The 27,065-nt window shown below is 42.1% G+C and overlaps 1 protein-coding gene across 2 annotated transcripts in view; it reads right to left on the bottom strand.

Annotated features, from left to right (window-relative positions):
* The window catches only part of GRM7 (glutamate metabotropic receptor 7), a gene marked incomplete at both ends in the record, with an annotated part of 839,503 nt that overhangs the window by 182,661 nt on the left and 629,777 nt on the right, over positions 1–27,065 (bottom strand). The window lies entirely within an intron of this gene.

The following is a 27,065-nucleotide window of genomic DNA, read 5'->3' as shown; positions in this document are numbered from 1 at the left end:
GATTCTTAGGATTAGATAAAGTCAGAGACTACTGACATGCTCTCTACTGCCGCCTCCTGGGTAATAAGTGCAAATGTCCCAAATTAAGTTAAAAATCTCAAGTAACGCGAAAAGCTATATTCATTTCCCTTATTAGATGCTTTTGTTTTTTTTAATTGTTTCTAAATTATTTTGGATGATATTGCAGTGCTAACCACCTTTTCTAAAATTCTGTAGGCATCACTGCCATTTTCATTGAGAAATTTTGAAGCAAATGAACCTATTCTATTTATCACAGAGGAGTGATAAGGTTCATTATTGAAAGTTTTAATTGTAGTTAACGAAGCATTTGATAAGAAAGTAATATGGTCTGGAAACCTTTCAAGATGAGCCATGTACCTATTTGGAGATGAAATTTAAACTAAAACACTATATCCTAGAGGAGGATGAACGTGTGCTTGCTTAATTAGAATATTGGCTTTCTGGAAGGGAATTCATAATTAACAGTCTTCTGAGAAATAATGGCATTAGAAACAAAGAAGAACTTTATTACGGGGCTGATATCTCATCTTTTCCGGCACAGCATCTATTCTTTTTTTCCTGATATCAGTTCCTCACTTTTTTTTTTTTTCCCTATGTACTTTCTGTGAGATGGGATTTACACGGAAACTCCAGGGGTGACAAGCAAGACCCAGGCTGGGCCAATTAGGATAGTGCGTCGTTCTCAAGCTTGAGTACACATTAGAATCACTTGGAGGTGTTTTTACAACCCAGCGTGCTGAACCCCACTCTCAGATTTTCTGATTCACTGGGACTAGGATGGGGCTCGAGAGTATATATTTCTAACAAAATCACAGATGGTGTTGCTGGAGATTCTCTAGCCATCACACTTTGTCAACCACTGATACATTCCAACCTCCTAGCCCCAGAGACTGGGTCAGGGATGGGGTCATTACAGAATGGCACAGCATTTAACTCCACGGCTTTTAAAGAGATTACGTAGGATAAAAATCTTTGTTTCTGCTGGATTTGCAGGTTCCAGGATGTAAGGATGCTGGTGCTCATGGCTATAAAGAGGAAGTTATTTCTCAGAGGAAGAAGCCAATATCAAGGAAAGCAGAGTAGAGAACTGAAGAGAAAGATTACTGATAAGCCTGTTTAAGCTCCTGGTAACGGCTCTGCCTGAAGCAGGTTTTCCCTATATTGTGTCATTATGTGACTCAGTAAACTGCTATGCTGAAGTACTTTGAATTGCATTTCTCTTACTTGTAACCAAGGGTCCTGAAAAATATACCTACTAAATGAATAATTTTAGTATCTACGTGTTGCAAAAGATGTACTTAAAAAATACACGAATACATTCCAATGGACAAATCTGGCTGATACTCCCCATATCTAGTTAATCAAAATTTTAAGATATGTGAACAAAAATATAGGTTAGAAAGATACTGGAAAGTCTTAACTATTTTTATTGATTGATTGATTGATTTGGCTGTGTTTGGTCTTCGTTGCTGTGTGCGGGCTTTCTCTATGTTCGGGGAGTGGGGGCTACTCTGTTGTGGTGTGAGGCTTCTCACTGTGGTGGCTTCTCTTGTTGCAGAACACGGGCTCTACATGCGCAGGCTTCAGTAGTTGCAGCATGCGGGCTTCGGTAGTTGTGGCACACGGGCTCAGTAGTTGTGGCTCAGAGGTTTAGATGCTCCGCGGCATGTGGGATCTTCCCAGACCATGGATCAGAACCCGTGTCTCCTGAATTGGCAGGCGGATTCTTAACCACTGCACCACGAGGGAAGTCCCTGAGCCTTTTTTAAATGCATACTTTTAAGACATAAGGGGGGGAACTAATTTCTTGCTCAGTGGAATTGGAATGCTCTGTTAAAACAGGATGCAGTGTATAGCAAGGTGTGATGATTCCATCAAAACTTGAATGAGAACTACATTCAACATCTGAATCAAATGTAGTTAACTCTGGGGAAAAGAACGGTTCAAGGATTAAACTTTATAAAATATTATAACCTTCTAGTGATTGAATTTAAACTTTAATCAGAGACCCAAGTATCTTTGGATGACTCCTATGAACTCATCTGCCTGAGCACAAAGCCCAAGTCAGCACTAATAAATCTAACCAGATATAAAACATAATCATTTCTTTCTCAACATCATCATTTTTGCACCAGTAGGTCATTGTCAGCCATCCCAAAGTCATAAAATTAAGGAAATAATTTGTAATAAGAGAGAAAAAGACATGCATTAACTTTATAAACGTCCAATTTCAACAAGTTGGAACCTAAAACATTGCTATTATTAACACAAATGTTTCAAAATATCAAAGTAAAAGGCCCTACACATGGTTAGTAAGAAAGACTAACAAAAATAACTTACAAATAAATATCATTAGCTAAACTTGAGATCGCCTGATTCCAACACGAGCGGGAACTAATATACCATATGATTAAACTTAAGCTATGGAATAGATGTAGGGCTCCTACAAATATAAAAACAAATTATCATTATATGTAATATTTTACAGCCAATTTCATATGTTGCCAGCTTGCAATCCCCCCTCACCACAAATAAAATGGTCAGCAATGCTGAACAGCTTTTTTTCTCAACTTAACCAAATGTATACAACAGCTATAACCACAAACATTACATTGACTACTTAATTTGTTTTCAATTTTCATTTAAAGTAGATCTCAACTCAATTTAATTGTATATATTAAAGCAACAAAGTTGTTTCTTGCTCCAAATGAACAGAAGTCTAATTTACTTGCTTTGCCAACAAAAATCATTATTTATTGAAAATATAATTTATGTTCCATAAAGGTACCAACTAACCTTTAAGAGCTCCAGTAAGTGAGAATTTTGTTAAAGTGACACATATGATTTGTGTATATCTTTACCTATCCACCCAAATTTAGTGCCTTGTTTCCTAAGAAGAAACAGCTGCAAATGACCACGGGCACCTATTTTTTTTAAAGAGGGTAACAATTTAGGGTTTTGAAAAATTAACTGTAATGTCAATTGACTTTGTCAAAAGGCTAGAAGGAATGCAAATTTCAAGTTTGTTCTAAACTCTGCAACAAAACTGTGTTTTATTTAGTTAGCTGGAAAGCCAAAGTTAAATTGCAGAAAGATGTAAAAAATTAATAAATAGAAATCTCAATTAAAGAGTGTCAGGAGAAGGGGGAGATCTCACGCCCGGTGCCCATAGCTGAACCCAACAGGAAGAAGATTCCTCTTCCTTGGCAAGGACTCGACCAATGAAAAGCCATGAACCTTTTACTATTGCCCTCCAACTTCCTTTTCCCCTCTACAAAAGTGTTCTCCTTTCCTTGCTGTGAGGGGTCTTGCATGTGGCTTGCCACGGTTTCAGACCCGAATTGCAATTCTCTTGCTGATCTCAAGTAAACCCATCTTTGCTGGAGCAATATATGTCAGTCTATTTATTTCAGGTCAACAAAGATTAGGAAAAAGGCTAGGATGTTTACCATCGTCTTCTTTAGAAGATACAGTTCTAAATTCCCTGATAAGAATGCATTTTCTTCCCGGACATCCCAAGTTTATGGTTATTGGATACTGGATCAGCTCAGTAGCTGGCTCATGGCAAAGCACTGTTGAGATCTCAGCCCTTGGCAAGAGAATACACCTGTAAAGCTAGTATCATCAATTAACACCATGCATGGCACATAGATTTAATGGATAAGTGAATCAATGGTTTAAAAAAGAGAAAATTAGGGAATTCTGGACAATGAAAGCAAAAATAAGCCTTTTGTGGAGTCCTAGGAAAGCGTTCTTCACTCTTTAAAGTAGAGACACAAAGAAGAGAGATGCTGTCTTCAGCCTTTGATGTGTGCAAATGTGATAGATGGAGCTGCAGCAGCCATTCTGCCACCACGAAGAGACAAGCTGAAGGAACAAAGCTGATATGCTGAGGATAGTAAAACAAAAACAAAAACAGAATTTGTATCTTTGATGCTCTCAGAGTAACTTTCTAGGCTCAACATGGAGCCACTCCTGTATGGGGTGCCACGTCCGTAAGCCAAAACTAAGATAACTTTCACATTCCTGTGAACAAGCTTCACTCGAACAGAAATGCAGTACATCTACAGCCAATCTCCAAAGGCTAAGTCAACTCAGGGGCTTCTCACCCCAAAAAGGGTTGACTGTGTGGGCCCAGCCCATCAGATAATTTTTATATGTCTTTTCCTTATTCTTTATCCTATGAGAGCTTTCTGCTTTCCACCCCATTTTGCAGTTCTCTGAAAGAAGACTGTGCACAAAATGTTAAATAAGGTGTGTCTGTACTGCCTAAATTGTCTTCTTTAATCATTTATTTTAACAGTGGCAATTTTTTTTTTTTTGCGGTACGCGGGCCTCTCACTGTTGTGGCCTCTCCCGCTGCGGAGCACAGGCTCTGGACGCGCAGGCTCAGTGGCCATGGCTCACGGACCCAGCCGCTCCGCGGCATGTGGGATTTTCCCGGACCGGAGCACGAACCCGTGTCCCCTGCAACGGCAGGCAGACTCTCAACCACTGCGCCACCAGGGAAGCCTCAACAGCGGCATCATTTTGTCAACCAAATGAACCAACACTGGTACCACCCTACACTGAACTGCGAACATGAAACAATAAACTTCCCTTGGTTAACCAATACCTCATGGGTAGCCCACTACTTGTAGTCAAACATTCTAACACACTCTTTCTTATTTCTGCAGCTGGTACGTGAAGGTCTGAGACTACTGGACAGTTCGGCAATAATTCAAGTTCTTGCGTGGGTAGTAGAGAGTTCCAGGAGGAAAGGAAACTTGTGAATCACACGTGATCGGATACACTTGTCTTTGTCTCCTGAAAGCACTCAGAAAAGAGGGCGGTAAACACCTGGACTCAAAAAAATCAGCTGTGACTCCACTGCTTCAGGCTCAGAGAGAATGAAAAAGGACCTGTCAGCTAAAGTTCTTTAGCACATGTGTTTGGCAAGGAAAAACTGGGGTCTGGCTCTAGCAGAGAAAGCTATTCCACCGGGGACGTGCAAACCTTATAATCACTGGAATTTTAAAATAAAACCCAATGAGTTGCTGTCTTACTGCCAAATGCAGGAATCAAACAGAGAGGATTTTTATAAACACTGTTCAGTGCATCCATTTTTATCTAGAAGACATCTTCTCTCTGAAGGAAAACTGTGTCACTGCAGGGATATTTTCCCCAGTGAAGTTTCATTTGCATTTTCCAGCGCACACTCCGTAGAGCGAGCTGGCTGGTGCTTTTGTTGCATAATTCTTTGCAACAGCATCATTTTAACTTACTAAAACCTTAATAGAATGAGCTAATTTAACAAGAGCTTTCTTATTAAACACCATTTGTTCATTAAAATATATTTGTCCTGGCTAATTTATGAAAAAATCTTTTCAGGAAAAATGCACAAGGATGCTGAATTTCTAATACTAGAAAAGAACCAGGTTTAGGTTCCGGTGGGGAGTGGGTAAGGTAGAATGGCTTTACAAGGAATTTTGTAGTATCTCAATGGCTTTTTTTTTTTTTTCTTTTTTAAGCCTCAGCCCCGATTGTTAAATTTTAGGCAGCAGGACTGGACTATAAAACAGAATTTCGGGACTGCTATAAACGCACTTAATTCAAATTCTACTTATTCAAAATTTGCAATTATTTGTACAATTCATCGTGTTTAATATACTCTAGGAAGGAAGTACCATACACTTTCTTCATTAAACTGTATATAAAAGATTGTACATAAAAGAGCACATAATTGACTAGTTTTTAACTACGGTAGTCCCTGGGCACCCATGGAGGGATTTAGAGCTTCATCTCACTGTAAAGCACCTCGAGGTCCAAGATGTGGACAGCTCTGTACTGCTACTAAGACCTTTTTTTAAAAAAATTTTTACTGAACTATAGTTACAACGTTGTGTTAATTTCTTCTGCACAGCAAAGCAACTCAGCTATATGTGTATATATATATATTCTTTTTCATATTCTTTTCCATTATGGTTTGTCACAGGATATTGAATATACTTCCCTGTGCTGTACAGTAGGACCTTGTTGTTTATCCATTCTGTATATAAGAGTTTACCTCTGCTAACCCCAAACTCCCATTCCTTCCCTCCCCTCCCCCCACCCCTTGGCAATCAGAAGTCCGTTCTCCATGTGACTCTGTTTCTGTTTTATGGATATGTTCATTTGTGTCATATCTTAGATTCCACACATAAGTGATTTCATATGGTATTTGTCTTTCTCTTTCTGACTTAATTCGCTTAGTATGCTAATCTCTAAGTCCATCCATGTTGCTGCAAATGGTATTATTTCATTATTTTTGATGCCTGAGTAATATTTCATTGGATATATATATATGTATATTTATATATATGTATGTATTGAATACACACACACACACACACATACACACACACACACACACACCATCTTCTTTAGCCATTCCTTTGTTCATGGACACTTAGGTTGTTTCCATATCTTGGCTATTGTGAATAGTGCTGCTATGAACACAGGGGTGGATGTATCTTTTCCAATTATAGTTTTGTCTGGGTATATGCCCAGGAGTGGGATTGCTGGATCATAAGGCAGCTCTATTTTTAGTTTTTTAAGGCACCTCCATACTGTTTTCCATGGCGGCTGCACCAATTTACATTCCCACCAACAGTGTAGGAGGGTTCCCTTTTCTCCACACCCTCTCCAGCATTTGTTATTTGTATACTTTTTAATGATGGCCATATGACGGGTGTGAGGTGGAACCTCATTGTAGCTCTGATTTGCATTTCACTGATAATTAGCGACGTTGAGCATCTTTTCATGTGCCTCTTGGCCATCTGTATGTCTGCTCTGAATTAAGACCTGTTTTTGAATTATGCCAGTGGCTCCCAAACTTGACTGCACATTTCAATCGCTTGGGGATCTTCTAAAAATTCCAAATAGGCAGCAGGGTGTTTGAAAGCTCCTCTGGTCATATGTAGACAAGTATGAGAAAGAATGAACTAAACTCTCTGAAGGGCTGGAATTTAGGAGAAAATATTTGCTTTGTTTAGAGAATCTATTGACTGCAGGCTTCTATTCTTGACCTTAGGATGCACTAGCTCTCATTAAAAGTCCGAGAAGGTCACCTAAAATTCTCAGTTATACTCTTATGGTTTAATGGGAAAGTATGGCGCTGTAGTGGAATTATAAATTTTCACAGTTCAGGAAGGTCTCCGGACTTATATTTCATAATGTCATTGGCTAAACAACTTAAAATGCCTAGAAAGGCTCAGCCCATAAAGCAAACAACTGATGTGAGAGTAAAAGAGTGCTTCTCCTCAAAACAAAGTCTAAAGGAACACAAAATAAATTACATGTCCATGCAAATACATATTGAATTATGCATCAAGAATAGACTTCATTAGTAGTTCTGCCAAAATGATCTGCATTTACTATTTCTTTTTTTGTTTTGTTTATTTATTTATTTTTGGCTGTGTTGGATCGTCGCTGCGGCGCACGGGCTTTCTCTAGTTGCGGCGAGGGGCGTCTACTCTTTGTTGAGGTGCACAGGCTTCTCATTGCGGTGGCTTCTCTTGTTGTGGAGCACAGGCCCTAGGCACACAGGCTTCAGTAGCTGTGGCACGTGGGCTCAGTAGTTGTGGCTTGTGGGCTCTAGAGCACAGGCTCAGTAGTTGTGGCGCACGGGCTTAGTTGCTTCGTGGCATGTGGGATCTTCCTGGACCAGGGCTTGAACCCATGTCCCCTGCATTGGCAGGTGGATTCTTAACCACTGCGCCACCAGGGAAGCCCTGCATTTACTATTTCAATGCTTGCGTTTTCCTTAAGTACAAGAGGAAAGGCGGGTGGTATTTATTAAATTTGCATAATTAAAAGCTCCCAGACCGATTGAACAGTTTGCCCCCAAAGTAATTCTACATTTCTTTCTTTATCACACCTTTTTCTATACCTCTAACTAAAAAAGGGTTATCTTTACTTGGCTTCAGATCTTCCTTTTATTTTTTTTTAATTTTATTTTTTCCAGAAGAATCAGGAGAGCCTTCTGGGGAACCTTCGAGTTTTCACAATGTTGATGCTTTTTCAAAATTACCATATACTCAGTTGGCCAAACAATACATATCTGCTGACACTAGTTAGCTAACTCTTTCAGAAACAAAACTGCCAGAAGAGCCATCTCCTTATCATGTGCACGTTACCTACAAATCATCTCTTATCTAGTCCCCGCCTGGGGACACAGTTCCCTAAATGATGATTACCGATCAAACATTAGGTATTTAATCTTGCTTGAATTATTAAAAACACTTGAAAGTAGTTTTTTAAAGCACAGATTTAAGAATAATTTACAATGTAAACATATTCACATGGATGCCTCAAAAATACCTCAAATAAACTTGTTCAAAACTGAATTCATGACCTTCACCATGAACTGGCAAACTATGGCCCCCAGTGCGCCAAATCCTGCCCACCACCTGATTTCATAAATAAGGTTTTCCTGGGACATCACCACACTGCTCATTTACATATTGCCTCTAGCCGATTTTAGGCTACATTGGTAGAACTGAGTAGTTGTGAATGCATGGCCCGCAAAACCTAACCTATTTACTATCTGGCCCTTTACAGGAAACACTGGCTGACTCAGAGGCAATGACAAAGAAGGACAAAGCCCTAGCGCACGGCAGCTTTATCAATGCATAAACCAGAAGCTGTGTCATCGCTGACATCTTCCTTTCCTTTGGTCCCCACCCCTCCCCCCATATCTAAGTGACCAACACCTTGTGTTGGGTTTCCCTCTTGCAATCACTTACATTAATTATTTTATCCAGCAAACTATGTATTAAGTAAGGTTACTGGGTGCTGCATCCCGTTTTAATTGTCGGGAGCAAAAGAGACAGAAATGAACACCTTAGAGAAATGAATCCTCTTTTCTCACCTGTTATCACACCTCCTCTGCAAAAGCTTTCTATGAGGTTTCTTCACCTCTCTTTCCTGCTGGCCTTTCCCTAATCCCATCCTCTGCACCAGAGCCAGGAGGATGCTTTAGCATGGAGATGTGATCACATCACCTTTTTTGCTTAATTCTTCCGTGGCTTCTTATTGCTCTTTAGCCTCCTAGCTGAGCATCGTCTCAAAGGGACACACACCAGGTGGCTTCTCTCTCCTGGCTCTATGAGTCCCATGAAGCACCCTGCCCCACGGTGGCTTCTGTGCTGTAACTAGCTGTTCAATACCTCTTCCGCTTACCGGACACTTGCTCAGGATGCCCCCACCCTCACTGGGTTGGTTCCTCCTTTTATAACATCTCAAGGATCCCTCCTCAAAGAATTTAACACCATTTGTAATTGTGCAGATATGTGACTCATTAAAATCTGTCTCCCAATTCCTCTGTAAACCCAGTGATTTCAGAGCTTCCATCCACTTTACTCAATGCTGGAAACCCAGAATCTGAAAGGGGAATCAAGAACACTGGCAGGTGAAAGAGGTGAGAGAAAAGACTGACCACTACTGTAGAAACGATTTTCCCCCGGCCAAAACTGGAGTTTAACTGTAAGTGGAGTTGATCAAAGGATCCATAAGGACTTACGTGAGTCTCATCTATTTGTTGGTCATTTAATACACATCTGAAGAATGGAAGTTTATATGTGGAATGTCCTCGGCATTTTGAGAGAAGAAAGGGAATTAAATCTGGAGCACCAAGTTGCTAGGTAGTGGAAACACGAACATAGCTAACACACCACGGGGAGTCAGAACAATCGCTGCAGCCAAGGACAGAAGTGGATTTCAATAGGTCCCTGACCACTCTCTGAACATTCTCCTCCGGTAAACTTAGCTACAGCTCAAAATAGAAAGAACACGAGCTAGGAAGTCAGCCTTTCCTGGGTTCAAAGACTGGCTTCGTCAGCGCCAGACAGTATGACCCAAGGCGAGTCAACCATGTGAAGCGTGTTTCCCTAGCTTATTTGTAATGAATGACATGCATTGTGACAAATGAGACAGCATGTGTAAGGTGTGTGTCTCAGACATCGTAAGTGCCTAATTATTAATTTTTACTGGAATATTTTATGCCTTCAGTGATCAACGTAAGTCTAATTAATCCAGGCAAAAACTTAAAGATGGCTATTGTCAGGCCTCCCCTCTCTCTTGAGCTCTGATTCTTCCAGCCACATATTATCAGCAACTAATGCTGTAGTGGCATTTCAGACTCTACATGTCTAAAACTAGAAGTACCGCCTTCCTTCCCGTTTTCTAGATCTCTCCACCCACCCTCCAACCTGTCCTGCTATACCAGAGGAGTTAATAACATGAGCCTTGGACTCAGACAGACATGGGTTCAAATCCTAGCAGAGTGACACTGGCCAAGTCATTTTTTTTTTGTTTTTAAATCCTTATTGGTGTTGCTTTACAATTTTGCGTTAGTTTCTACTCTACAGCAAAGTGAATCATCCATACGTATACAATATCCCCTCTTTTTTGGATTTCCTTCCCATTTAGGTCACCACAGAGCACTGAGTAGAGTTCCTGCTGCTATACAGTAGATTCTCATTAGTTATCTATTGTGTACATAGTATCAATAGTGTATATACGTCAATCCCCATCTCCCGATTCATCCCATCCTCCCCTTTCCCCCTTGGTATCCAGACGTCTGTTCTCTACGTCTGTGTCTCTATTTCTGCTTCGTAAATAAGATCGACTCTACCAATTTTTTCAGATTCCAATATATGCGTTAATATATGGTATTTGTCTTTCTCTTTCTGACCTACTTCACTCTGTAGGACAGTCTCTAGGTCCATCCACATCTCTACAAATGACCCAATTTCGATCCTTTTTATGCATGAGTGATATTCCATTGTATATATGTACCACATCTTCTTTATCCATTCTTCTGTTGATGGACATTTAGGTTGCTTCCATGTCCTGGCTATTGTAAATAGGGCTGCAATGAACTTTGGGGTGCATGTGTCTTCTTGAATTATGGTTTTCTCTGGGTATATGCCAGCAGTGGGATTGCTGGGTCACATGGTAGCCAAGTCATTTAAGCTCTCTGAACCTTATTATTATTTTTTTCAACTGTGAAATGCACATAGCAATGATTACCTCCTAGAATTGAACCGAGGAGGACCCTGTGGGGCTTCTGGGCACAAAAGCCTTTCTGTGTCCCCTTCCCTGAGTTCCAAAGGGCAGATTCAAACCGTTGCTAATCAGGGAAGGTGGGGGTGGGGAGGGATGCAGAGACCAGGGAGGAACGGCCAAGAAACAATGGTGCAGCCTTGGGGCGGGGTCCTGGTCCCCCTTCAAGGGACACACATAACAATATCTTTGAGCTCTTCTGCAGAACTAAAATCCCCACCAAATGGAAGGTGTTAACTACCTGATGAAGCACTCTTCATATCAGAGAAGGGCACAGTTGGCCCCATCATCACCTGATGCCAGGTGGCCCTTATCAACAACCCCGCCCCTTGATTATAATACCCCTCACAAACCCACCCCCCGTTAGGACACACAGTTCTGAGGGCATTAGCCCACTGTGGCCCCCTTTGCCTGGCAAAACAATGAAGCTATTCTTTTCTACTTCACCCAAAACTCTGTCTCCAAGAATTAATTCGGTGTCGGGGTACAGAGGCCAGATTTGGCTTCAGAATTACTGAGAAAATGAATGGATGTGAAGCGTGTAGTCTGGCCCATAGTAAAACCTTAATGAGTTTTATCCACTGCAATTATTATTAGCGACTGTGCTGTCATCTTTGACGCCTCGTCCACCTTGCTCCCCTCAAAAAACAGCAAAGTTTGTTCCAATCTTCTCCATAAACCTCTTTCCTCTTTGTCCCCAAACATTGCTCTATTAAAGTTATCATTATCCTGTCCTCTCAGTTACTCTCTTTGCTGTCAGTCTTCCCTGTCGGTTCTTATTCCTCTCCTCTGCTTTATTTCTCTACATTGTTAAGTTACTATCCGAAATTCAACATCCGGGTGGTTACTTCTGTGTTCATCTCCCTCCATGTGCAGAGATCACATTTATGTTGTTTCCTTATGTCCACCCTATGCCTAGAAGAGCGGCTCACAGATGCTATTTGTCATGAAGTTGCCAGGGCGGCTTCTTGGAAGGCGAGTGTGGTTCTACCGCACCTTCATCAACCTCCAGCCCCACCCATACCCATCTTCCTTCTAGCAAAGGGCACTGCTTGCGCTTCCCTTCAATACCCTATGGTTCCCTATTTGCATTATTTAGTTTATACTCATCCTTTTAGCTGTCATGCTTTTCCCCTAATTCTGCAACCATTCAAATAACCCAAATCTTCTCTGAAGCCTCCAGGCTGGAAATGCCCTCTCCCTCTGTTGACATCTCTCAGCATTCTATCTGTGCTAGTCTCCTGCCTCTTCTGCTTCCACTGGGAAAACTGGGGCTATTATGTATTTGTTTAAATGCCCAACAGAGCCTAAAGGATGGAATGAAACTTGGACAAATTCTATTCCAAGAAAAGACATAAGTGGATACACCCTTAGGAGAAAATGCCTTCTTTTAGTGCCCGTGAATGCTCCTTATTCTTCCTTTTTGTTTGAGCCTCCCAACTCTGACTTGCTTAAATATGACAAACTATACAAGCAAGAACAACAGAAGTCCTCATATCTCTGCTACTAAATCTTCTTTTTTAATCCGTGCAGCCATTCATCTTAGGTTTGCACACTCCAGACAACTTGCAAATTGCTTTTCACCCACTCACGTGGGGTGAGTCATGCTCTCTGCCAGGTAAATGGGGAAGAATGCTGATCAGTTAGTTTACCCTCTGAGACAAGAAGAGCTTTTCATTTTCTGTTTTCTTTTCCCTCCTTTCTATTTTTCTATTCTCAGCCTCTGAATCTCTTGCTTCCCTTTGCTGAACTAGAGGATAGAAATTGTTTTCATACAGATTATTTAGCATCATTATCCCACATTTCATTCTGATGGATACGAGCCCTGCAACACGATCTTCTGAACACAGAAAACCACACGGTTCAGTATCACGATGTCAGGGGAGCCACAGTGCATATTAGTTTATTAAAGACCCTGAGAAGTAATGCTATTAAGGAGAGATCGTGCTTTGATTTAAGACAGTGCTTTCTAATTCTTTGGAGTTCAGAACAAATAATTCTTTCCCCTGTTGTAACATTTATTATCTCAACATACTGCAGAATCTGTATCCCTCCAGTAACACTGTAGAAAACACTGACATTGGTTAACTAATATTTTGATTGGAATTCTAGCATTGCCTTTCAGATCTTTTCCCTTCTTGGACTAGTGTAACCTGTGGGGTCATGGAAAGTCAGAGAACACTAGTTCGGTTGTCAACTCTCAGAACACTAGCTGGATCGTCTTGGGCTTTTGTGCGGCTTAATTTTCTCGCCAGTAAAATGGAGTTGTTGGAGAATCAAATCTGATTGCATATATGAGAGTGTGTTAAAGACAGTGATATCCAATTAAAATAGGTATTTTAATTTCTTCCTTCTAACTTTCATTATAAGAAGCAGCTCTTACTTCATGCGGTTTTCAGGTTTCTCTTGTCCACTGCCTCCACGCCTTTGTTCATGCAGCCTCTGCTGACTGGCACACCCTCTCCCCTACTCAGGTTATCAACACTGAGCCAGACATGTCCTCCTTGCGAACACCTGGTGAACCAAACTGAAAAGCTAACCTCTGTTTTATAGAGAAATGGGTTACTGCTCTCTACAGACTGAGCATAAATCCATAAGTCTTGTTTCAGAGCACATGCTGTCCAGTGATGAGTTGGACAATCATCTCTTTCACAAACACCTCCAGGTTAATCCAAGGAAATAACTCAAATGGTTGGTTTAGCTGGCAGCTCAGAAGATGTGGTGGACGTGATATATTTGGTTCAGTGGTCCTTTGGTACCCTTCAAACAACATTTAATTAGGTAGCCACCTACTGCCCCTGGATTCTGTCCCATGCCCTAAGGAATTTTGCAGAAAGCTGTTGAGATGCATTTGTGTTGACATCTATATCCACAGGTATACAAACAAAATTAGGCTATTTAAGAAGTGGAATATGTATATGTATAGCTGATTCACTTTGTTATAAAGCAGAAGCTAACACACCATTGTAAAGCAATTATACCCCAATAAAGATGTTAAAAAAAAAAAAGGAGTGGAGTCTACTGCCTTACACATTTGGAAGTGCACAAAGCGAAGAGAGGAGTGGCCTCTCCAAACAGCACACGCTATGGAATGAATGCCTGTGTTTCCCCGCCCCCTCCAAATTCATATGCTGAAGTCTAATCCCAATTGTGATGGTGGGGAGAAGGGGCCTGTGGGAGGTGATTAGGTCTTAAGAGTGGAGCCCTCATGAGCAGGATTAATGCCCTTAGAAAGGGACTCCAGAAAACTCCCTCACCAATTAGGATACAGTGAAAACATGGCCATCTTATGAACCAGGTGGCAGGCTTCACCAGGCACCGAATCTGCTGGTGTCTTGATTTTGGACTTCTGAGGTTCCAGAGCTGTGAGAAATTAATTTCTGTTGTAATAAGCCACACAGCCTATTGCATTGGGTAGTAACAGCCTGAATGGTCTAAGACAGCCTATTTGTTTATTTTTACACTGAGAAGCTAGGTTATCTTAGGAAGGTGAGACAAATTAAGTGTTTATTTCATTCAGTTTATATTTCCAGGACCGCTGGAACACAAGGGAGATGAAAAGTGCTTTTTCATCAAGAAAAGTGCACACAGTCTACAGGGACTATGCTAGTCAGGAAGGACTTTTTATGCCAAGATTCTGAAGTAGATGTAGGTTGGCTTTCGTTACACCAACCTTCTCACATCCTCTTGTATTTCTCCCGTCTCATAATTCAAAGGCCATTTACTGAGCAGTTCCTGTGTTCCATGCACTACATTAAGCAATGGCTATACAGATAAGATAAACGATTATTTCCTTTCCCTCTAGAGGATCCTGGTGTCATGGTAGAAATATGCATGTAAACTCAGTAAAATGCAATAGAATTCAAAATACAACTGTGGCCCAAATGGTCCTTAAGCTGTCTTTTCTAGAATATTGGAGCAGAGTCTCTGAGGGTGATTAAGTGTTCTTTAGTGAGAGTAGATGGGGAAAAAACATTCAGGAAGAGTGAGAAACTTAAGGAAATCCAAGAAAGCACGAAAGCACTTGATTCAAGGATGGCAATGAGGATGAGGGGCTGTAAGCAGTTTAAGGTGAGTGCAAGGAAGGAATAAAGAAGATGACGTTAGAGATACACGTAGGTGCCACTCATGGAATATCAGTTTGCTCATTTTAATTCAACAACCATTTTTCGGCCACCCAGTGCACCAAGTGATATTCATTAGGATACAACTGTTAAACGGGTTGGGTAAGACTTCTTCAAGGAGCTCAGAATTCCTGGGACAGCTGAAGCAACATTACAACAAATTAATAAATTATATATTGTAACAGGTGTCGAGCACGAATGCAAATGCAAGGGCAACACCAGGGCATCTACTTTAAAAAGAAGATGAGAGAGGCAGAAAAGGTGACTTTTAAGCTGTGACCTGAACGGTGAGGAGACATGCATGGGAAGTAACAGGGCAGGTGCAAAGGTGCTGAGGCAGGGAAGACCTGGTGTGTTAGAACAGTGCTTCTCAAACTTGAATGTGCCAACAAATCCCCTGGACATCTTGTTAAAATGCAGATTCTGATTTAGTCAGTCTCGGGGGGGAGGGTGGACTTGAGATTCTGCATTTTTAACAAGCTCCCAGGTGATGATGCAGGTCTGGGGACCACATTTTAAGAGGAAAGTGTTGGAGGAACAAAATGTCAGAGGGTTTGTCCAGAGCTTTGTGGTGAGGGTGGAGAGGAAGAAATCCCATTGGGAAGGATTGGCAGCAGGCCTACAATTCACCTCCAACTTTACTTGGGGTGGGAGGAGGGTGAATGAGGGAAGACCTTCCAGAAATATAGAAGAAAGGTTGCTTGGTCAAATTTCCTTTTCCTGGGACTTCCCTGGTGGTCCAGTGGCTAAGACTCCATGCTCCTAATGCAGGGGACCCAGGTTCCATCCCTGGTCAGGGAACTAGATCCCTTACGCTGCAACTAAAGATCGCCCATGCAGCAGCAGAGATCCCGAGCGCCAACTAAGACCCGGTGCAGCCACATAAATAAATAAATATTAAAAATAAATACAGAAAAACACAAATTTCCTTTTGCTAACAATAGACCTCCTGGTGGACAAACAAATGGTGTATCCTAGCTTGAGATTTTGTATCTATGGAATGCTTTAGTGGGATGTACCTAGTCTGTTGGTTCCCAGAAAAACATCATGAAGCTGTGTACCTAAGTTAAAAGTAATGATGCTTCATGGCCAAAACAGTTCTTACTTTTGTACATAGACACATACATTACTTCAAGATTTAATTTATCACTCTGGGCCAAAGTGTGACCTTAGGCAAGAGAGGACCTGAGGAATAATATTGGTACTTCCAGACCTCTCCCGACTTTGCCTGTGTCTCACAGCTATTTGTAACTCTGAAATTAGGAGTAAAACCTGTGACTGGGTGTTTAGGACTCAATGGTGTCCTCCCCAAATTCATATGTTGAAGTTCTAACCTGGCCCTCACCCTCAGAGTGACTGTTTGGAGACAGAGACTTACAGGAGATTATTAAGGTCAAAAGAGGTCATAAGGGTGGGGCCCAAATCTGACAGGACCAGCATCCTTATAAGAAGTGAAGAGTCACCAGGAGTATGTGTTCAAAGAAGAAGGGCCATGTGAGGACACAGCAAGAAGGTGGCGTCCACAAGCCACGAAGGAGGGGGTCTCACCAGAGACCCTTTTGTTTTCATTTCTGAATACCGGGTCCGTATTTTTACTTCCAAAACCTCTTGAGACCTAAAACTTCACCAGAAAAAAGTTTTCTTTAGCTACAACCTATCAGAAAAGACTTTCATTTGTCAACAGTACAATTTTTATTATTGAACATTCACTCTATGCCACGTATTGAATATACTCTATCCCTAAGCCTCATTAAAAATCATGCAAGGTGAGAATTATTCCCTGTACCCTGTGAATAAGGAAACTTTGGCTCAGGTATTTTTTTTTACATATTCATTTATTTATTTTGTTATTACTTATTTGGTTGTGCCAGGTCTTAGCTGCGGCAGGTGGGCTCCTCGGATCACGGTCTCCTTAGTTGTGGCACATGGGCTCCTTAATGGCATCTCAAGGGCTCCTTAGTTGCGGCCTGCCGGCTCCTTTAGTTGCAGCACGTGGGCTCCTTAGCTGTGGCATGTGAACTCTTAGTTGCGGCATGCATGTGGAATCTAGTTCCCTGACCAGCGATCGAACCCGGGCCCCCTGCATTGGGAGTCTTAACCCCTGGGGAAGTGCCAGGCTCAGGTATTCAGCGTCTGAGTTCATAAACTTTCTGTTTACATCTTGGTGCCTTTCAGGCCACAAAAATAATGGACTTAAAAAAAATGTATTTAGATACACATCTTCTAACAATTCAAGAGATGCATAATCACATACAATGAAAAGTTGGTCCCCTTTCCATTCTTGCCAACAACTTCCTGAAGGCAAACACTATTAGCAGTCTCTTGTACACGTTTTAGTGGATTTGTGAAAATATCTTCACTAATTGCATTGCTTAACGTTAATTTCCGCGCGTGTGTGTGTTTCCAGGAGAGACAAGAGACAAAAAAAAAGAAGACGAGCTCCAAGGGGTTCAAAAAATCATTCATTAAATATTGATCCTGCTTGTTTCTAAGCATCGTTCTCTTCCTCGCCCAGCTCTGTGGCACTCTGAGGTTATATGCAGGTACAAAAAGCTGCCCGATTTGGAAACGGCTGGCTTAAGGGAACACAAAGGAGCTTTGCATATTCATGCCCCTGTTCAGAATTCTTTTTAATATTACTAATTATAAATTATTTGAAGATTGTTAATGAGCTCAGGACTCTTACTGTTACAAAGTCTGTTTAATTTTGACTTTCGGTTGCTGCGTTCATGGGCAAAATTAAGTTTCTCAAGATAGCAAAGAGTTCTAGTCATTCTAACATGTGTTTACACACCCTCTCCTCTCCCTCTTTTCTTTCTCTTTGTCTCCCGTTTATGAATCTCTCCAGCCTGCAGCGGCCAGGCCACATCTACCTCTCTGCGCATCCTAGACACTGGTCACAGTGAATGTCTTCCTCAGACACAGCTCAGACTCTGTCATCTCCAGAAGGCACAAAGCAGTCCCGAACCTCCCCCTCTATAAACCCAGAGCATCTTGTTTCATCCTCCATTGTGGGATTATAACCAATATCTTCCTACGAGATTACTGTACATTCCTAAGGACCAGAATCCCATACTGTCTCTCAGAAAACCAACATAAGGTGGGTACAAAGGAAATACCTTGTGGTGGAAAAACTTGCAGGAGATTGTGGTTTCATATAACCCTGTGACCAAAACCATATTTTTCTTGTCATTAATTGTATGTTTTTAGGCCACTGAGGAGATCTTTCAGAACCTTTTTCTGAGCTGATAGATGAGGGTGGTGTCTGCCTTACAAGGTTACTAGAAAGATGAACCAGGATACATTAAAAGCACCCAAAACGTGGGAGGCGATGAAGACATGGTAATTCATTTCCTTTTTCTTCCTTCCACAATATGTTTTGTGAAGTGACAAATAATGTGATTCTAATTGTAATCTTAAATTGATATTAAGATTTGAAACTTCAGAACAACTTCTTCATGGTCTCTCTCCCCAGATTCGGCACCATGTCCACGGATGGCACGACTTTCCACGCAATATCGGAACTCAGAAGCCCTGGAGGGTCTCTCTGGACACTTCCTCCTTCTCATCTTCCACACGTGATCCATTACCAAGTCCTATGTGTTTGGCCATCTAAGTGCCTGCACTTCTCACTGTGCACCTCTATCCCCCAGACACTGAGCTGTCTTGGCTTCTCATGAAGTCCTTGACTCTTAGAGGAAGCTCCCCTCTGGTCCACATGCATCCACTCAACTCCACCCTCCAGACACAGTGATCTTCTCCAGAGGCAAATCTGACCTAGTCAGCAGCCTACTCTTCTCTGCTCAAAGCCCTTACACGGGTTTTCATTGCTCTGAAGTGAATGACCATTATTCACATGGCGGCCTTCAGCACCCGCTCTTCTGGCCTCATGCCATATGCCACGGTCCCCTTAGCTTTCTTCAAAGGCTTACCCACGTTTGAGTCATTAGAGCACATCTGCCCCCTCTGAAGAACAGCTTTCCTTCCCCTTGGGCCCAGATACCTGCTACTCCATCCATCAACCCTCAGCTCCCAGGTCACCTCCTCAAGGAAGCCGTTCCTCGTCACCCATTTCAGTGAAATCCCCTTGTAATGGACACTCAGAGCATCATTTGTTGTCATGATGCCGTTAGATATCGGATGTGAGCGAGTGTTTGATTATCATCTGTTCTCCCTACCAAGTGGCAGGTTCACTGAGGGCAGGGACAGTGTCTGGGTCACCACTGTGTCCTCATGAGCCAGCACAGTGTCTGGCACAAAAGAGACAACCCATAACGACGAGTCAAGTATCGTGCCTCTTGAGCCCTAACACAGAGGTGAAGAGAATTCCAACAAAGAGCCTAGTCTATGTCAATTGTCTCAAATGCTGACACTTCACTTAGAAATTAGTCTTATAAAGTTAAACAATGCCCTTGGCCCTTCATGAAGAGTGTTCTTTTTGTTTGTTTGTTTGTTTTGCGGTACGTGGGTCTCTCACTGTTGTGGCCTCTCCCGTTGCAGAGCACAGGCTCCGGACGCTCAGGCTCAACGGCCATGGCTCACGGGCCCAGCCGCTCCACGGCATGTGGGATCTTCCCGGACCGGGGCACGAACCCGTGTCCCCTGCATCGGCAGGCGGACTCTCAGCCACTGCGCCACCAGGGAAGCCCCGAGTGTTTCTTTTATGTAGGTAGAAAGGGCAGGCTTCTGACTGCAGGGTAGGGCAGCTACACAAGTGACAGCAGTATGAGTTGGATCTCCTGAGCACAAAAGGGAAACGTTTAGCAGACTAATGACTTGAGGGGCTGCTAGTGGTTCCACTGTGATGAGTAATGATTCTCCGCCTCAACTCTCAGTATCTGCCTTGAATCTAAGCGCCAGCACGTGAAACTATTTGCCAACTCAAGATTCCGGCTGCCAAACGCAAGACCCGGCATCCGGGCAGTCAGCATCATGTTTTTATTTTCCATGAAAAGCTATACAGATTGTTAGGACAAGATGGAACCTTGGAGAAAAGCTAATTGAACACACCGTTTTCAAAGAGGGAAAAGAAAAACAGCTATTTGCAAAATTTGAGTTAAAATTGAAACCATGCATCTACCCCATCAGAATCTTAGTTAGAAGGTGGGCATGGGGAGCCTGATATAACCAAGGAAATTAGCAGAAGAGAAGAGAGCGTAGGCTATTCCAGTACTGGTTTGCAAAGGACCAGGTGAACTTTCACACTGAGGGGGGAATGGGGGGGACAGTAACAAAGAGTTAGACGATAGTGTTTTCTGCCACACCGGTTTAACATTCTAAACCTCCTTTAACATTCAAGACCTTGCCTTCTCATTACTAATGACAACCATGATAATAATTTCACTGCACTGATTTACTTAGAATAAACCAATCTGACCCTGTGCTAAATATTTTTGGAGTGCACTGGTTAACTTCATTTGCTCTCTCAGACCGCTCTATTATTTTCACCCACATTTCACAGCTGAGGCATAGAGACGATGCACAACTAAACCCAAGGTCCCCAGCTGGCAAGTGGCAGAGCCAGGAAGGGACTCAGGCAATCTGACTCCGGAACCTATGGTCTTAACCAAAGTCACTTCCTGGGTGACACCATCAACTCTGTTCTCTTCTGCTGTCTCCTGTATCACAAAACAACTAGAGATTCTTGTAGGCGCCCGGGTGGAACACGTTTCCGACGCTCCCTCGAATTTACACTGTAAGGTGAAGTGGGGGGAGCCAATGGCAGGCTGGTGTGCCTGCTGGACACAGAGAAGGGAGGGGGCCCTAGACAGGGCAGCACTGACTCAAGAGAAAGAGTCCAGACCCTGGGAAGACTGAAGAAGCCCAAGAGGTCCTCTCATCCCCATACCAACCCCCGTTCCCACTGTCTAGCCACACTGGACTGTGATGTAAATGAGAAATAAACTTTTATGATGCTACTCTGCTGAGATTCCGGATGCGGTTACTTACCCTAGTTAATTCAACATTGTTGGTTTCCTCTACAGCACTCATCACAGTTACAGTTTTACTTCATTTGTCTGTTACTCACTTAATGGTGTTTTCTTTGCTCAGTTGCAAGCTCCCTGAGGGCAGGGACCAAGTCTCTTTCATCCACCACTCTAGCCAGAGCACAGGAAAAGCCCAACCTCCAGCAAACACGCGGTCAGATTTGTCAAATCAAGGTTGGGAGGCTGGGGAGTGACTGCAAGTGATCAGGGACTCTGGGTCACAGAGTGCTTCCTCCCCAGTGTCTATAAACCTATGCTTAAATAAAAACTTTATGTTCAAACATATTCTTCTCCAAGAGGGGAATTAGTATGGAATTAGAATGCAGCACTAAGGGCTGTCCCTAGACCTGGCAAACTCTACCTGGCATGATTCACTGTGGCTCTGGATGGAGGGTGGGGTCCTAGGAAGCTGCGCAGAGACCTGAGGTCCCCGTGCCCACCCTGTGAGGCCACCTTCCTTCAGCTGAGCTCAGGAAAACAGATTAAGAACTTAATCTTCCTTCATGGTGGGTCTGAGATCCCTTCTTGCTATTATAGCCTCCCTGAAATGATACAATGCATGAATGAAAGAAAGAACCCCATGCCTGAAAGCCTACCATGGGCCAGACACTATGCTAATATTTTTTACCTTAATCCCCAATCAATCCTCTGAGGCAGGTAATAATCATAACAATAATAACAAGAAAAATACTAACGCTGGCTCCCACTTACTGTGTAACTATTATGAACGAGGCATAGGCATTGTCCTACGTGCTTTACACATGACTACATTTAATTATTACAAAAGATCTATGAACTAAAGGTCAAGAACCATAAAGGTTCTGGGATTTGAACCTACCTGATAGCTACCAAGTTAGCCTGCCACCGTCTCATGGACGCTGGCAGAAGATACATCACCCCTGGGTCAGAGACTAAGGACAGTTTTCTCTTCACGGTAACAGCAAGATCCAGAGGTACATCATTTGTGCTGGTTTCCCAAGCCCCACTTCCCACAGGGCAAGGTGTAGAGGGCCAGATGGGTACTGCACATGCTCCGGGCTGAAGAACCCTAGGTTTAGGAACCCCAGTGTTTTACGGGGCTGACGTGCAAACCTGTTCAAGCTCTGACATTATTTTCATTTTCTGGGGCAGAAAACAAATCCATCCTCTGTTCCATAAGGAAAAGCTTATTGCTACCTTTCAGAGTGTTCACTATATAAATATCCTTGAAAAAACAGCCTGGAACAAAAGCAGGAGTGAGTGGCTAGATCTGAACTTGGGGGTTGTTTTTAAGCTCCTTCATCATCTTTAGCCTCCGAGCAGCCATCTTCATTCAAATGGAGGTTTCCGGATGGACAAACATTTGGGGGATGGACCTGCCTCTTCACATTAGCTCACCTGCTTGCACCGCACCACACTATCATCGGCCACCATCTACCTGAAAGCTTAGCATGATGGGAGAGCAACAAAAAATAGATCTCGCCAGTCATCGGGATACAGGCTTTGTCCTAGTAGACTTGGGAGGTGATGTCTACTGGCTTTAAAATGAATTAAGAAACTCCCACAAAGGAAAACAAGCAAGGGATATGAAGAGACAGCTCATTAAAAATAAATAAATAAAGCAAGCCAGACAAAAGGAAATGGGAATGGCTAGTGAACATATGAGGAGAGCCCCATGTCACTCAGAACGAGTGAAATTCGAATTAAAACTCCCTGGAGACAACACTGTTCAGCTGTCCGGCTGGCACAATCCCAAACTTTGACCACTGCTTCACCATGCTGGACTGGGGGGAAGAAGGCACCCCTTAGGCTGTTCACATTATAAAAAGTTACCGATCGCTGCATTATGCAATAGCAAAAGACTGGACACCACCCAGGGCCAACAACTAAGAAACTGGGTAAATAAATTAGAGCTCATTCAGATAATGGGACACTGTCCGGCTATTATTTTAAAAAACGAAGGAGCTCTGTATGCGTATCATATGGGAAGGTAACTAAAATGTATTATTAACGGAAAAAGAGCAAGGTATAGGAGAGTAAGTATATTGTGTGACATTTTGTGTAATAAGGAAAAGGATGATGGTAGTCAAAATTCATGTTTATATTTACTTGGACGTGCGAAAAAAACCTTGAAAGCATGTATAAAAAGAACCAGGAATGAACTGCTGGTGGGAGTTTTAGAAAGATGGCAGATATGTTCACTTCATAATTTTCTATACCTTCTAGTTGTTTGGACCATTTGAGCACATTTCCCTTAAAAGTTAAATTTAAAAATGCAAACACTAAAAAATTATGATCAAGGATTAGCTCTTCTGCAACATTAAGTCTCAGCAGTTGGGAAAGTTGGTCTTCCTGGATTTCACTAGGCAACTGCAAAATCCTCTGGCACCGTCACTTGTGAAAACAGAACTGATTTTGCCATTTGAAAGTAGCATGTGGATTCCACAGCTAGTTGCTGCCTTTCTTTTCTTGTCTTGCCTTTTGTAAGTAAGATGCTGAGAGAAGATTTTTTTCTCCCTACTTGGCTTTCTAGGCAACTTTTGGGAAAATCTTCCTTCAAGTTCTAACTCACGGTTGTTCTTCCTAAAAATAGCAAAGATGCTTCAACTGCACCTAAGCCTTCTTTCTCTCCCCGCACACTTGTCCTATCCTAAAGGTGTGCTGTAAATGTTTCCAGTCAACCCTCTGAGGGAAACACCTCAATTTGTAGTATTTGATGATTTCTTTGCTATAAATACTCGCCACAGACTATCCCAATTTACCAATATAATGCCATGCATGAGGTGGCATAGCGTACACTTATGCAGTGTTTCCACTATACATGTTCAACTGACGTAAATAACCCCAAGCACAGAGATAACAGTAAAACGCAGTAAAATAATTAGAAAATATGTTTTGAGTATTTCTTTCTTTTCGTAATTGATCATAAGCCTGTATCATCTAATTTTAATAATCGTTGTTTAAAAACTAACTCACTAATTACTAGAGAAATGCAAATCAAAACTAGAATGAGGTATCATGGCACACCAGTCAGAATGGCCGTCACCAAAAGGCCTACAAATAATAAATGCTGGAGAGGGTGTGGAAAAAAAGGAACCTTGCTACACTGTCGGTGGGAATGTAAGTTGATGCAGCCACTATGGAGAACAGTATGGTGGTTCCTTAAAAAACTAAAAGTGGAGCTACCATATGACCCAGCAAGCCCACTCCTGGGCATATATCCAGGGAAAACCATAATCTGAAGAGATTCATGCACCCCAATGTTCACAGCAGCATTATTTACAAGAGCCAAGACATGGAAGCAACCTAAGTGCCCATTGACAGGGGAATGGATAAAGAAGATGTGATACATATATACAATGGAGTATTACTCAGCCATAAAAAAGAATGAAATAATGAATAAAAGAATGAAATAATGCCATTTGCAGCAACTGGATGGACCTAGACATTATCATACTAAGTGAAATCAGACAGAGACAAATACTGTAAGATATCGCTTGTATGTTGAATCTAAAAAAATGATGCAAATGAACTTATTTACAAAACAGAAATAAGCCCACAGACATAGGAAACAAACTTACGGTTACCAAAGGGGAAAGGGGGAAGAGGGATAAATTAGGAGTCTGGGATTAAAATATACACACTACTATATGTAAAATAGATAACCGACAAGGACCTATTGTATAGCACAGGGAACTATACTCAATATCTTGTAATAACCTATAACGGAAAAGAACATATAAAAACTAACTTGCTAATTTCCTAGAAATGTAATAGATAGCTCTCGTGAGCTGGTACAAGACGGTAAAAGTGGGATCCCCCATGCCACCACCCAGAGCGCTCCGCAAGGGCACACGCTCTTTCTACACTCTGCTCACATAGCTGGAGAAACTATGACACCCACACAGGCTGACGGGATAATAACAATCACCACGATGTACTGAGCCCTACAGAGTTCTAGACACCGTGAGAAGTGCTTTCAGTCAGATTTCATGCTACCTTCACATTAACTTTACAAAGGTTCAACTATTGGTTCCCATCACAAAATGAGGAGGCCGAAGCTCGTTGTTCTTAGAAAGGACACACCTAGAACCACAGCCCAAGCCAGACTCACGCCTGTTCGTAACTCTCATGTTCTGCTTCTTTGAGACATCTTCAAGATGTGATTTCAACTGAGTTGTACAAATGAGAGGAAATTCCAGGTGGTCAAGGTAAACAACCGAATCTTTAGATTGATCAACAGAGAGCCCTGCTTCCCACCCTCCCCAGAAAACACATTTTTCCTACCTCTGCAAGACGGTTTTTTTTTGCCTTAAGTTTGCCACTTAAATATGGTCTGGATTTATCTTGGGACACTTTTCTTAGTCATGCTCTGGGGCGCTGGTCATGCTGGCTGGAAAAATGTAGGATCCAAACTTGATACACATTTACCTCTGCTTTTTCCCTCGTCCTTGCCACCCAGAACCACGTCTACAACTCCACCTTCCTGGGGCCTCCTTTTGGGATCCACAGTCTGGCCTTTCTTTTTTCCGAACGAGCTCTTCGGGAAAGCGTCACTGGTTATCCAAATGACTAACCTGAGCGCAACTCAACAGTATTTTCAAAATCCAATGGAAGGAAACTTCTTACGTTATGTCTATGCCTAGAGGGAGGTTTATGCCTGTATTTGTTTTTGTTACTTTGTTTTTCCTTTGGGTACATGGAGAACAGATGGAGGGGGGAGATCAACTCCTAGGCGGGAGTTTGACAAAGTTTGCTATACACTGGAACCATCTGGGGATCTCTAACAAATACTGATGCCTGACGACAAGGAAGGACCTTAAGGGCATTATGCAAAGCAAAATAGGTCAGACAGAGAAAGGCAAAACACATATGATCTCACATGTAGAATCTAAAACAGACAAACAAACAAAAGAATGGACTTACTGATACAGAGAACAGATTGGCGGTTGCCTGAGGTGAGGGGTGAGTGAAATGGGTGAAGAGGGTCAAAAAATACAAACTCCCAGTTATAAAGAAGTCCCACGGACGCGATGTAGAACATGGTGACTATAGTTAACAATACTGTATTGCATATTTGAAAGTTGCAAGAGAATAAATCTTAAAATTTCTTGTCACAAGAAAAAAAATTTGTAACTATGCGTGGCGATGAATATTAACGAAATTTATGTGATAATCATTTTGCAATATAATATAATGTCATGTGTCAATTACATTGCAATTAAAAAAATACTAATGCTTGGGGATCCTGCCCTTGAATTTCTGGTTTCACTGGTAGGGGACGGGGCCTGGGCACTGGGATGTTTTGAAGTTCCCTCGGTGATTCTTCTGTGCAGCAAAGTTTGGCAAACCCTGTCCTAGTTATTGAAACTTCAGCCTGTGGACGGCTGTGCTGGGAAGGCCAGTCTCCCAGGGGCTTTCTCATCATCCTCATTCAGGTTCATTACTTAACCCTTCAATTCATCAAACTTTCATTGAGCCCTCCCTTACTACCTTAGGCCTCAGGGATTCATGCGGATTCAGATGCGTGAGATTCAGTCTGATTCAGTTTCCCAGTGGCTCCTTGCTTTTAAACAAAATTAAACAACTTCCCCCCCCACCCTCAAAAAAAAGAGTTGCTTGCTAAATAGAGTGTAACTCAGCTGGCAAAGGAGAATGTTTTCCAATGGCTTATTAAGTTATTCTAACAGAGACATTTACATGCATATAATTAATGGACCAATTACAAATTGTTTGGTTTTTCTGTTCATTAAAGCAGAGCCGAGATTTATTAGAGCAGGAACCCAAACAAAAGCTCTTATTGTACAAATGATCCACAGTCGCTATAGAAAAATTAGAATATAGAAACTCAGCATGCCTGTAAGAGAAA

This window comes from Grampus griseus (assembly GCF_964374135.1).
Source record: "Grampus griseus genome assembly, chromosome: 10".
NCBI classification, from domain to species: Eukaryota; Metazoa; Chordata; class Mammalia; order Artiodactyla; family Delphinidae; genus Grampus; species Grampus griseus.
Note: the sequence above shows the minus strand (reverse complement) of the source record. Positions and strands in the feature narration are given on the sequence as shown.